We start from the raw sequence: 12,751 nt of genomic DNA, 5'->3' as shown, positions 1-12,751 counted from the left end.
CATCCAGAAGCACATGTGCTGGTTTAAGTCTGTCAATAGAAACAGCCTCCTGCTGACCCCCAAAATCCAAAAGGAAATGCTTCCGGCCCGGTTGAATAACCCAAAAGGGGCCGTCATACAGTGGACGCAGCGGAGGCCTATGAGCGTCATGCCTGACAAAAACAAACTGCGAAGAGTCCAACGACCTCGGAACAAAGGTGTCAGGCACACAATGGTGCACTGGGCCAGGAAGAGAAAACGAGTCTCTTGGGGGACGGAGAGACAGCACAGAGGGAGCGAAGCACGGGGGTGGGCTCTCAGGCAAGTATTCCCCGGGGACCCGGAGGGGCTGACCAAGGACAAGTTCAGCCGGGGAAACCCCAAGGTCTTCTTTAACCGCGCAGCGCAACCCCAGTAAAACCCATGGAAGGCGGTCAACCCAGTTGCCATCTGTGAGAGAAGCACGGAACGTGGCCTTAAGCGACCGGTGGAAACGTTCGCACATCCCGTTGGCCTGCGGGTGGTACGCAGTGGTGCGGTGGACCTTGACCCCCAGGCCGTCAGCCATGGCAGACCAAAGCTCGGAAACGAACTGGGGGCCCCTGTCTGAGGTAATGTCGGCGGGGGGACCGAAACGCGAAACCCACGTTGACAAAAATGCCCTGGCCACTGCTGCTGCTGTAGTGGACGCCAGAGGCACTGCCTCAGGCCAGCGGGTAGCCAGGAGAATACGATCCGCGTCCTCAGCCAGGGAGCAATAATCCTTCGTGCCCAGAAGCGGAGAGTTGGCGAGGCCGGCTCTCACGGCCGCCGGCAGCTGTCGAAGGAAGATGTGGGCGAAGAGTAATCCCCCGTCGTCCGGTCCGAGAAAGGATAGCATGTGCTCCATCAGTTCGAGAGCCGTACCGCCACCCAGGCCTGAGAGGGAGAGGAGCTTCTCGGCTCGCTCTGCGTTCGTGAGGGCATAGCGCCGAAGAAGCAGCTCCTTAAGGGCGGCGTACTTCCCTCGGGTGGGTGGGTCCCGGAGGAGAGTCAACACACGATGGGTGGCTAGTGGGTCGAGAGAAGCCACTGTAACTACAGGGGTCCAACAAAGAATGGCCACGCATCATACTAATGTCTTCGGAAATTTATTTCTCTCTCTCTCTCTCTCACTCTTATTGTCTTCAGACACCGTGAAAACTGAAGAAACACAAAGTTTACAACATAAATGTTTTGAGCTTATCAGTCTCTCATATCAGTGTCCATAAACAGTCTTGTGCAAGCAGAACAGAAAAAATGCACAATAATGGTGTGGAATACACGAGGCACAGGTACACGCACACGCAGGTTGTTATTGCCAAGTTCCACATTTATTCACACGTTTCACAGGTTTATGCTTTTCACATAGACTGACAGCTCGTTCCCAGCTGACGTGTGTCGTTCTCTTCCTCTCGCCACCGCTCTCCCTCTCACTATAAAACAGGGGAGGGAAAAACCATCGTCAGTCCATAATCACCGTCAGCTGTTCTTACCAGCATCTCCCGTACCGCCCCGTTGAGCCCACTGCACCACTCCTCCCCAGCAGCCGCGCCCGGGGCCCCGCCTCCGCCACAAATGGATATCACAAAAATGTCCTCTCATTACCAGTGTAGAACACGTATGCAACATTATACAAACAATATACATGAAACCATACCGTGTGCGCCTCTTGGACCACATGCAGAATAACATTAACGCTGAGGCTGTAGATGCATCGGTAGCCATGTATCCATGCTAGCTCCACAATGCCATGGTTGTGCTCTCAACCAAACTCTGGTCATGTGACAATTACAAACTTTACCTCATACAAACTTTACCTCATACAAACTTTACAGAACTTTACATATTTAACAAACCCATATTTTGTAATCACATATTTTAGACATGTTTTTTAATTAATGTTACACTTTTATCATCTTATCTTGTAAATAAATGAACTAAATTAAGCATGAATCTATCACAGAAACATGAAATAACCAACTTTATTTTAACTGTCTCAGGGACAGTTACACTCCCACCAAATTACTATGATTTATGAAATCTGTAAATAATTTGAATAAATCTAGGAATTTACAGAACCAAACAGTACTTAATTGTGATAAACTTGCAAGTCAATCCTAATACTTTAACCATCCCATACACAGTTTTAAAGAAGTTCCACTGGAACATTCTAGTTACTTTCTATTAGGACCACTAATTTATGTATAGGGCGTTCAAGAGTGGATGGTTTATTGAGCCTTTCACCCTCTTTCGATAGTTTTCTATTTCCTAGTTGTATTCTGGCTCTTTTGGCTAGTTGCTGAATCCTAGCAACTACATTTACTGCTGTATGCCATTTTGAGAACCTTTTGAGTCTCTCCAAGAAGTTCCTGTCCTCTACTACCTTTGTTTGTAGTATTTGTGTCGTTTTGACCTCTGGATCACCTACCAGAAGGTCTGGAGTTGAGTCTGGTGTGACAAACTCTCTTTCCCACAGGAAATGAGGTCCAATGAGCCAATTTGAATTGATCAGTTCCGCTACTGTGAGGCCTCTGGAAGCGTGATCCGCTGGATTTTGATTGGTGTCAACATAGTGCCACTGTGCAGGATCAGTTGCTTCTCTGATTCTTTGCACTCTATTAGCAACAAAAACGTGAAATCTGCGAGCTTCGTTGTTAATGTAGCCCAAAACCACCTGTGAATCAGTCCAGAAATACTCTTGGTCAATTTTGAGCTCCAGTTCCTCTTTTAGCATTCTGCTGACTGCTGAGGACACCACTGCTGCTGTTAATTCCAGCCTTGGTATGGTTACAACTCTTGTGGGTGCAACTCTCGCTTTGCCCATGACTAAGGAGCAATGCACTTGGTCTTCACTCATCACCCGAACATATAAGCACTGACCATACCCACGATTGCTCGCATCTGAAAAGTGGTGGAGTTCTATTCTCTGGACTTTCCCAAGGCTTTCAGGTACAAAGCATCTTGGGATTTGGAGTCTCTGCAGGTTCTTCAGATCAGTGACCCAACTCTCCCATTGTGGCTTCAATTCACCAGGCAGTGGCTCATCCCATCCAATGCTCTTTAGACACATTTCCTGTAGAATTTTCTTTCCTATTAGAAGGAAAGGAGCCAAGAAGCCTAATGGGTCAAACACAGAGGCTATAATGGACAGAATTCCCCGTCGTGTTACTGGTTTCTCCTCCAGGGCAACTTTAAAGGAGAAGGTGTCACTGCTTACACTCCACCTTACTCCCAACACAGTCTGAACTGGGAGTTCATGATGACTGATGTCCACATCCTGGGCTCCACTAGCTCGTTCACTATGTGGAATTGACTCCAGGACTTCTCTGTTGTTGGATATGAACTTGTGGAGCCTTAGTCTTGCCTTTGCACACACCTTCCGCACATCTCTCACTAGTTCAATGGCTGCATTCACAGTTTTTACACTGATTAGCCCATCATCAACATAGAAACTACTTCTGATGAAGTTGGCTGCTGTGGGATGTTCCCTTTCATTTTGGCTCGCAAGATACTTCATTGCATAATTTGCGCAGCCTGGTGAGGATGCGGCCCCGAAAAGATGGACTTTCATGCGATATTCTTTTGGCTCTGTGTTTGTTTCACCATTTTCCCACCACAGGAATCGCAAGTAATTTCTGTCCTCTCTGTTTACATGAAATCTGTGAAACATCTTCTCTACATCACAGATGATTGCAATTGGGTGTTGGCGAAATCGGCAGAGTACTCCAGTCAAACTGTTAATGAGATCAGGTCCAGTCAAGAGGTGATCATTCAGAGCTGTGCCACTGTACTTTGCAGAGCAGTCAAACACAACCCTGATTTTTTCCAGTTTTCTCGGGTGATAGATGCCTTGATGTGGAATATACCACATATTTCCTTCCCTGGGATTATCTTCAGCTCTTTCAGCATCACCGTCCTTGAAGACATTGTCCATGAACCTTACATAATCGTCCTTAAATTTGGGATTTTTCTCAAACTTCCCTTTCAGGTGCTTAAGTCGCACCAGAGCCAGACGCTTATTTTCTGGCAGCTGAGGGCGTGCCTTAACCCTTTACAGCCGATCGGAGCGGGCACGCTCTGTTTTGCGTAACTATTTTTAAATCCCGGTAGCTCTGCAACCACGTAAGCTAGCGCAATCATTTTTTTTGCATATGAAACTGGAGGAGTTGTACTTACATCTTATGCCATCAGCTTGTCCTAGGTCACAGTTTCCTTCCACATATAGCTTTGCAAAAACTGCATAAAAATCACTTGCAGCAACAAAAACATGATATTCCAGAAACACGCTTCGCCGATCCGATCAGCTGTTTGTAACACTTCCTACGTCCATCAGCGCGAACTATCACATGACCGCATGACCTGCCCGAAACCGGAAGTGACGTCATTTTGCGGAAATGTAGTTTTTTACGATCGGGGCCTTATGAGCCTATACTTGTGTTTTTAAAAGTTATGTTTGAGTTTATGACTTTCTGTGTCGTTTCTGGGATGCTTAGGACTCATATTGCACTGCTGGAAATAGTTTATTTTGATGCATATGCTGTTATTTTGCAAATTTGCACTATAATATTTATTTTCGTTTTTCCTGCAGTATATAAAAATTGGTGTATTTCAAAAATAAAACTATGAAGACACTTAAAATAAATTTCCTGTGGTGGGAAACTAGTTTGTGCAACTTTTTTGTATTTACAGTTTTGAGGGATAAGCCTCTTAAATTTCTCTAACTAGAAATATATGTTAAAAAAACAAAAACGATTTTCAATTTTTTTGTAGTTTATTGCACTTTTTTGCAATTTATGTAATTACTATGCACCTAATGCAGACATATTATTAAAGTTTGGGCTATAATGGTTGTATTGATGTATAGCAACTTGAAATGCTCCCAAAAATGGCTCCACAGCATGTAAAAATATAATATAAGCTCTGGCGGACTTGGTTCTATGGTAGGTCTTAAAGGGTTAAAGGGAAGTGGCATCTCTAGGTGCCCATCAGCATTCTGGTGTATTTTCTCATTTAGCAGTTGCATGAACTGTATGTCATCTTGTGATATGCTCTTTTCTCCAGGAGCTGTGTCTTTGAAGTCTGACTCAAGCACTCTGATGATGGTGGCTGGTGTCAAGGGTGGAAGTTCCTTAACAGATAAGCGATGGCACAGGCCTGTCACTTCTGCTGATGTTGCCATTTTTTGTGAACTGCCAACAATGCTCCAGCCCAGGTCTGTCTTGATTGCATATGGCTCTTCGTCACCTCCCACGATTACTTGCCGTGGTGCCAGTGCTCTAGGACAGTCGTAGCCTATTAACAGCCCGACCTTGCAATCCATTAACTCAGGCATCTCCTGTGCTATTCTGATTAGATGTTCCCATCTTTTGGCAGTTTCAGAGGTGGGAATGTGTGAACGTTCAAGTGGGATGAAGTCTCTGGTATAGGCAAGTGGCAAGTTGATAAAGCTTTTGGAGGAAAACCCTCTAACTCTGAGCCCACTAACTCTTTCGCTCTGAACAATGGAATCTCTTCCCATCATAGTGGTTAGCTTTAACTTCACTGGCTCTAAACTCATCCCCATCTCCTCACATACCCCTTGATCTACAAAAGTGTTGCTACTCTGTGTATCTAATAGAGCATACACTAAGGTCTCTCTCTCTGGAGTGGTGGTTGAAGAAACCCACACAGGCACGATCATGGATGTGCTCCCACCATCTCCTCTGCCCATGCAACAAGAAAGTGCAGATATGTTTTCTTCTGCCTGCATTCTATGTGATGATGTGTTCACTGGAGTCTTTGGACGGTCTTCGTGAAGAGCTGTTGGATGATGTTTTTTACAAACCCCACAAGTCGCCTTGCGCTTACAGTCTTTTGAATTGTGTCCTCTTCTGAGACAACCAAAGCACAGGTTATTGTCAGGTATGAACTTTCTTTTGTTCTCCACGGACATTTTAGCAAAGGTCTGGCATTTGTGAATAGAATGGCTTTCTCCACAGCAAATACATGTGACTGAGTTTGATGGCAAAGCATTTGCTTTTCTTTCTATATCAGGCTCATTTGAATTGTTCTCCACTCCGCTGTATCGTGTGGTTGTTCTCTCTGATGCTTTCACATTTGTGATGTATGCATTAGCCTTTGGACGCTTTATGTCTCTAGCTGACCTTTCTTCAGTGTGTTTCAAGGCATGAAATGATGTTACAGGATTGCATGCAACTTCCGCTTCTTGTGCAACAAAATCAGCAAATTGTTTGAAGCTTGGATATTCTTCTTTTTGCCGTAACTGCACTGTGACGCGACGATTCCAGCGAGAAGTCACCCAGTCAGGAAGTTTTTGGAGCAATTTTTGATTCTCTTCACAGTCATTTAACACCTGCAGTTCTTTGATGTATGGCATAGCATTGCTGCAGGCTGTCAGAAAATCACTGAATTGTCTCAGTTTAAGCGACTCTCTTGAACCAATCTTTGGCCAGTTGTTCAGTTTTTCCCTAAATGCACGCTGAATTATAAAGGGGTGGCCATACCGAGCATTCAGAGCTTCCCAAGCTTGGTCATATGCTTCATCATCCTTTCTGTAAAAGCTTCCCTCCAATACAGACCGTGCTTCTCCACTGATGTATTTGCGTAGGTAGAACAACCTGTCAGCTGGATTTGTGCATCGCCGCTCTATCAAAGCTTTGAAACTAGTGCTCCACTCTAAGAACTTAAGTGGGTCCCCTGAGAAGACTGGGGGCTCAGGTGCAGGAAGTCTGGTGAGGACCATTGTGTCATGCAAGGCTTGCATTAACAATGACTCATTGTTATTATTGTTTGGTTGTTTATTGTTATTATTCTTGTAGGTTTGCTCTGGTATGATTTCTTCAGGAGCTAATGGAGGACAACTGACTACCGCACTGTGTGCGCTTTTGTCTTCTCCACAGGCTTCACTTGAATCTGCTTGAGAATAAGCCTTTAGCTTTGCAGTTATTACCTGAAGATCTCGCTGATTTTCTAGTCTTTTAAGCTCTTGCCTTTGTGTAGCAATAGCCTCCTCCATCTCTATCTCAGCCTGCTTCGCGGCAAGCTGTGCAGCGCACTCTGCCTTTTTTACATTGATGCTTTGCTGCTCCGATAAACAGCTTGAGCGGCAGCTACGTACAGAAGGTCGGGAGATTGTAGTCCCAAATATTGACTGAGCATATTCTCTGTCTAGCACCATGTGAAGTCTCGCATTTTCTGCCTTAGCATCAAACTCTTCTTGCCCCACTTCACTCATACGTACCCTAAGTATTCTCATCAAGTCCGCTGTTACTGCTGTGCAGGAATCAATTTTTCTTCTAGTCTCAGTAGAAGGGGCTGACTGCGATCTCATATCTTCATATGTATTTTTCACTTGTGACTCTAGCCCTTCGACAGTATCCATCATGTCAGCTGAGTGCTGACATGATGGGTGATGAGTGCTCTGGTCAGAGCACTCATCTTTAAGTTTGGAACGTGTAGCTTTAACTCGTTCTTTCCAGCTTTCATATAGTTTGATAAATTTACTCTCCTTCTGAGAAAACTCTTGTTGCTTAAGTTCTAGCATTTTGGGCGTTAACTCTCGCTCCCTTGAGGATTTCCTGGGCTCTAGTCTTGAAGTATTAGAGGCAGGCTTCTTCAACATTATCTGTTGGATTTCTATTTTAGCATGAATAGCACCTATGAGTAACTCCAATTTCTCCCTTTCAACATCACCAGTCTGTAATTTCAATTGTTCATTCAATCTACTTAGCTCTTCCTTAAGGGAATCAATTTGTTCTCTGCATTCTTCAATATATGATTTTTCTGTGTTTACTGACATTGTACATGTTTCAGCAGACCTGCTGCATAAACAAGTTGTTGCTATATGTATATGCGATCCTGGCAAATATACAATTCTCAGTACAATCTGATTCTTGCAACAATTTGCTTAACTACACCCCTTGTTATTCTTCTTTTAAGTTGAACTCTTAAACATTATTAGAACACTTTAAACAACACCACTTGTAAAATAAAAGGGAACAGTTTGGCTATAATGACAGGTTGGCTACCTTTAACTCAGTACCTTTCTCATACAAAATAAATTATTATTTTAATAGACCTCTCCAAACTCCAAACCTCTCCATGAAGTTATGGATATATCACAGCCCAACCTGGCGCTGACTGAAGAGCCGTTATCTTTTCCTTGAAGACCGCCAGGGATTTTACAGTTCTTGCTGTGTGCAGCGGCAGAGATTTGCAGAGCTGTAGTTTATGATGGTCAATGTCGCCCTCTATTGGTGAAGTCGTGGTCGTTGCCGTCCAAAGCGCCAATAATGGTGTTTCCTCTTTTTAAGTTTGCAAGCCTCTTTTCCGCTGTGTTCTCGAACCACACACACTGCGCTGTCAAGAACGTTTCTTCTTTTCTTATTCTGGAACATGCATTTCTTCTAACGTCGAACTTCCAGCCACGTTGGCGGTACGTTTTCACTGTAACTACAGGGGTCCAACAAAGAATGGCCACGCATCATACTGATGTCTTCGGAAATTTATTTCTCTCTCTCTCTCTCTCTCACTCTTATTGTCTTCAGACACGGTGAAAACTGAAGAAACACAAAGTTTACAATATAAATGTTTTGAGCTTATCAGTCTCTCATATCAGTGTCCATAAACAGTCTTGTGCAAGCAGAACAGAAAAAATGCACAATAATGGATATCACAAAAATGTCCTCTCATTACCAGTGTAGAACACGTATGCAACATTATACAAACAATATACATGAAACCATACCGTGTGCGCCTCTTGGACCACATGCAGAATAACATTAACGCTGAGGCTGTAGATGCATCGGTAGCCATGTATCCATGTAGCTCCACAATGCCATGGTTGTGCTCTCAACCAAACTCTGGTCATGTGACAATTACAAACTTTACCTCATACAAACTTTACAGCACTTTACATATTTAACAAACCCATATTTTGTAATCACATATTTTAGACATGTTTTTTAATTAATGTTACACTTTTATCATCTTATCTTGTAAATAAATGAACTAAATTAAGCATGAATCTATCACAGAAACATGAAATAACCAACTTTATTTTAACTGTCTCAGGGACAGTTACAGCCACCACATGGTGATATTTCGTGTCGTCAGCCGAGATGCCACGAAGGGCGAACTGAGCCTCCACGTGCACAAACCACGACGGGGGATCGTGAAGCCAAAAGTCCGGCAGCTCGAGCGCCACAGCAAACGTAGCTGAAGCCGGAGGCAGAGAGCTGGCGGCTGCTGATGCATCCAGAGTGGAGTCGGCGCCACCATCGGACTGCAGCATGTTCGAGTCAGGGGTCACCAATGTGGAGGTAAACACAGACAACACGAGAGCTCTCGATAAACACTGCTCGTTTATTACTCATCACCACAGAACTGAACACTTTCCCTCCAAAACACAGCAACAACACTTCCTGAGAACTGGGTGTGAGTGGAGCCCTCCAGTGGTCCACCACACTACATTACAAGCTAGTGTGACCACAAATGTCTGAATGGGACATTTTAGAAATACTTGTATAAAATATAATTTCAAAAAGATTTTGTTTCCTGAACGGAATAATTTTCACATTGATGACAATGTTTGCAGGTTAATAACTTAATAAAACTTAACAATTACAAAATATTTCTCAAAGGAGAGCTATTAAAATTATTTAACAAAGAAAAATGCTTTTAACATTTTGTATTGTGAGTTACTTTGTTTATCCCTTCCCCAACTTTCTGCACTCTGAGACTGGAGTTGGTCAGTAGCTGTTGTATGAAAATGAAGTAAATTTCTTGGAGTTAAAACATTCAAACACATTTCTAATATATAAGGCCTAATGGTCTTTTAAATAAAATAAAATAAAATAGATACATAAATGAAAAAGAAAAATCAGTTCTCAGCACATCTGTTTAATTATAGTTTTTAAAAGTCCAATAAAAACCTTACCGGTTACATTGAGTCGACAACTGGCAGATATGAAAACACAATAACACGTGTTCACCTCACACAGACCCGAGTCATCAGTCTTGAGTCTGGACAGTTGAAGTCTGATTCGTCCTTCTCTGAGGGCGTCTTTGTCACTCTGGACTCGTCCTGAAAACTTTTCATCCTGAGATTCTTCATGAACATGATAGAAGACCCAGATTGCATTATCATCTTCTTTTTCGCAGATGATGGAAAAGCTCTCAGCTGTGGGTGTGAACGTCCACTCCAGTGTGATGTTGTGGTTCTCCTCTGCCTAATAGCAGGTCTGTGTCACATTGACTACAAATGATCCTGTTGAGGAGACAGAGAGGGAAAGAGAGGAGCAGACACACTGAGAACTGGAACAAATCTGTTGTTGAGCTTTATTTGGAGTTCATAAAGTGAAGCTGTAAACTAACCAGAGACACATGAGGTGAGGATGATGAGCAGCAGGATCCTGCAGATCATCTTCTCCCTGTGAGAGGAGACAGAGGTGAGGAGTCATCAATACATGGGATCAAAGGTCAGTCAGTACAACTAGAAGAAGGAAAATTTTAATTTAAAGCTGATTTTTTTGTCCCTTTTGTTGTCAAAAGTTGAAAAAAATGTCCTTAATGATACAGAAAAGTGTTAAAATAGGTATCTCCAGGGTTGAGGTCAAAAAAGCTTAGAATTGCAGTCATATATTCTCTCTTATGGGCTGGAAATGTTTTAATTTGATCTGCCTCATTGCTACCCGAAATTGAACCTCCCCTACCCTCATTCAGATCTGGCGTTTGGAACTATTTTGGTTTTCATGTGAAGTATGACCCTGATGGACAAAAGTAAAACAGTATGTCGGATGTGCCTCCCAATGCTCAGTTATATTGATGGGAAGTAGTGCTTTAGCGCAGTTTGCTCGTTAACGTGTTGACGCTGTCCAGCCCCACGCACGGGGCAATTAACTCGTTAATGGAGATTTGCCGTGTTGTGGCCTTAATGTCATTTCAACGAGATTAGCGCTGATAGCACTAGTGGGAACACAACGAATATGACTGCACATTTACTCCGACATCATCCTAGTGCAAAGACAAGTGAAAGCAGACAAAAACAACAAGCACGCATGCTACAAACTTTACCCGAGTCATTTAGACAGCCGTTAGCACATGATTCTCCTTATGGGGACCTGATATGTTTAATATGCTGCTGAGAATATAGCCCAGAAGAAGCGTATAGTATAGCTTTTATTTTGGAAAGAGCCATTTCTCTGTAATAAACTCTCTTTTCCAAAGATGACTGATTTCTCAATCAAATAGATTTATTATTTTATCCCTTTGTTGTTTCAGGAACATTAAATTTAAAAACTGTACTTTTGAGTTAAAATATATATTTATAATTTTAATAAATGACAAATTAAAATGGCATGAACATTTTTTGTATCGAAAAAATATTGAACCGTGACACCAGAGTATCGAACCGAACCTTAAATTTTGTGTATCGTTGCACCCCTAATAGATAGATCAAATATACTTTGCGTTTTTGAACCACATCTTATTTTTATGCATTTATAGATGTTCACCAGGTTAAACAGGGTTAAAGTAGCTATAAAATCAGAAAACAGTGAAACATTATTGAAACAAAATACCTGTTTGTTTTTCTGGGTGAGTTTCAGCGCTGCAGACGACTCTGCTGTTACTGCACCTGCAGTCTGAGTGATGTTGGTTTTTACGCTGCGTGTCTGGCAGTCTTATCTCCATCTCTCTCCTGGCTCACGTCATTTCTGCTGTTGCTTTCATTGTTAGTGTGTTTACACCTTTGTCCAGGGACTATCAGATTGTCGTTGTTCTGTAATGTTTCAAATGCTGCAGTAAAATTGGTTTTCATCAGCTGTGAATAATCTGCAGCTTCTCACTGCCTGAATAACACGCTCACAGTCAGGATCATCAAATGTTTTACTACATTTTTCCATCAACATTTGTTTGAATAAAATCTGTGGTTGCTAACTCTAAAGGAAACACTGTATTGTTTACTTGAGTCCATAAATCATCAGTAAACAAGCTGCAGTTTAGGTTGTGTCAACATGAGAGTCTTCAGCAGGTATTTAGTTTTAGAAGGTGCATTTAGGTGAACACAGACTAATGAAGTGTTGATGGAACCAGAAGCTGTTTAAAGAATCTGCAGCTCAAATACATTGACAGTTAACTGAGAGATGTATACAGATGTATACAAATATTCAACATTAGAAATCCCCCCCGAAATAATTCTGAAGTACACATTTGGACTTCAGGAGGAAACTGTGAGCTCACACAGGGTGAAGATATTTATGTTTTTCTGGATCTGTGATGAGTTTCTACATTTAAATTATTAGAAAGGTAACTTAATCTGAACAAAACAATCACAAAGAGGAGTTTTCGTTAACTGGAGCTCTTCTTTCCTTTCTCACCTCTGCAGTGAGTGTGACAGTGACATCAGATGAGTCAGAACTGTCCATCCATCCATCCGCTTCCGCTTATCCTTTTCAGGGTCGCGGGGGGCACTGGAGCCTATCCCAGCTGTCATAGGGCGAGAGGCGGGGTACACCCTGGACAGGTCGCCAGTCTGTCGCAGGGCCAACACACAGGGACAGACAACCATTCATACTCACATTCACACCTAGTGACAATTTGGATTATCCAATTAACCTATCCCCACAAGCTGCATGTCTTTGGACGGTGGGAGGAAGCCAGAGTACCCGGAGGGAACCCACGCAAACACAGGGAGAACATGCAAACTCCACACAGAAAGACCCCGGCCTGATGTTGGAATTGAACTCAGGAC

The sequence above is a fragment of the Astatotilapia calliptera genome, chromosome 3 (genome assembly GCF_964374335.1).
Source record: "Astatotilapia calliptera chromosome 3, fAstCal68.1, whole genome shotgun sequence".
In the NCBI taxonomy this organism is placed as follows: Eukaryota; Metazoa; Chordata; class Actinopteri; order Cichliformes; family Cichlidae; genus Astatotilapia; species Astatotilapia calliptera.
The sequence above is the reverse complement of the archived record's forward strand: the minus strand, read 5'-3'. Positions refer to the sequence as shown.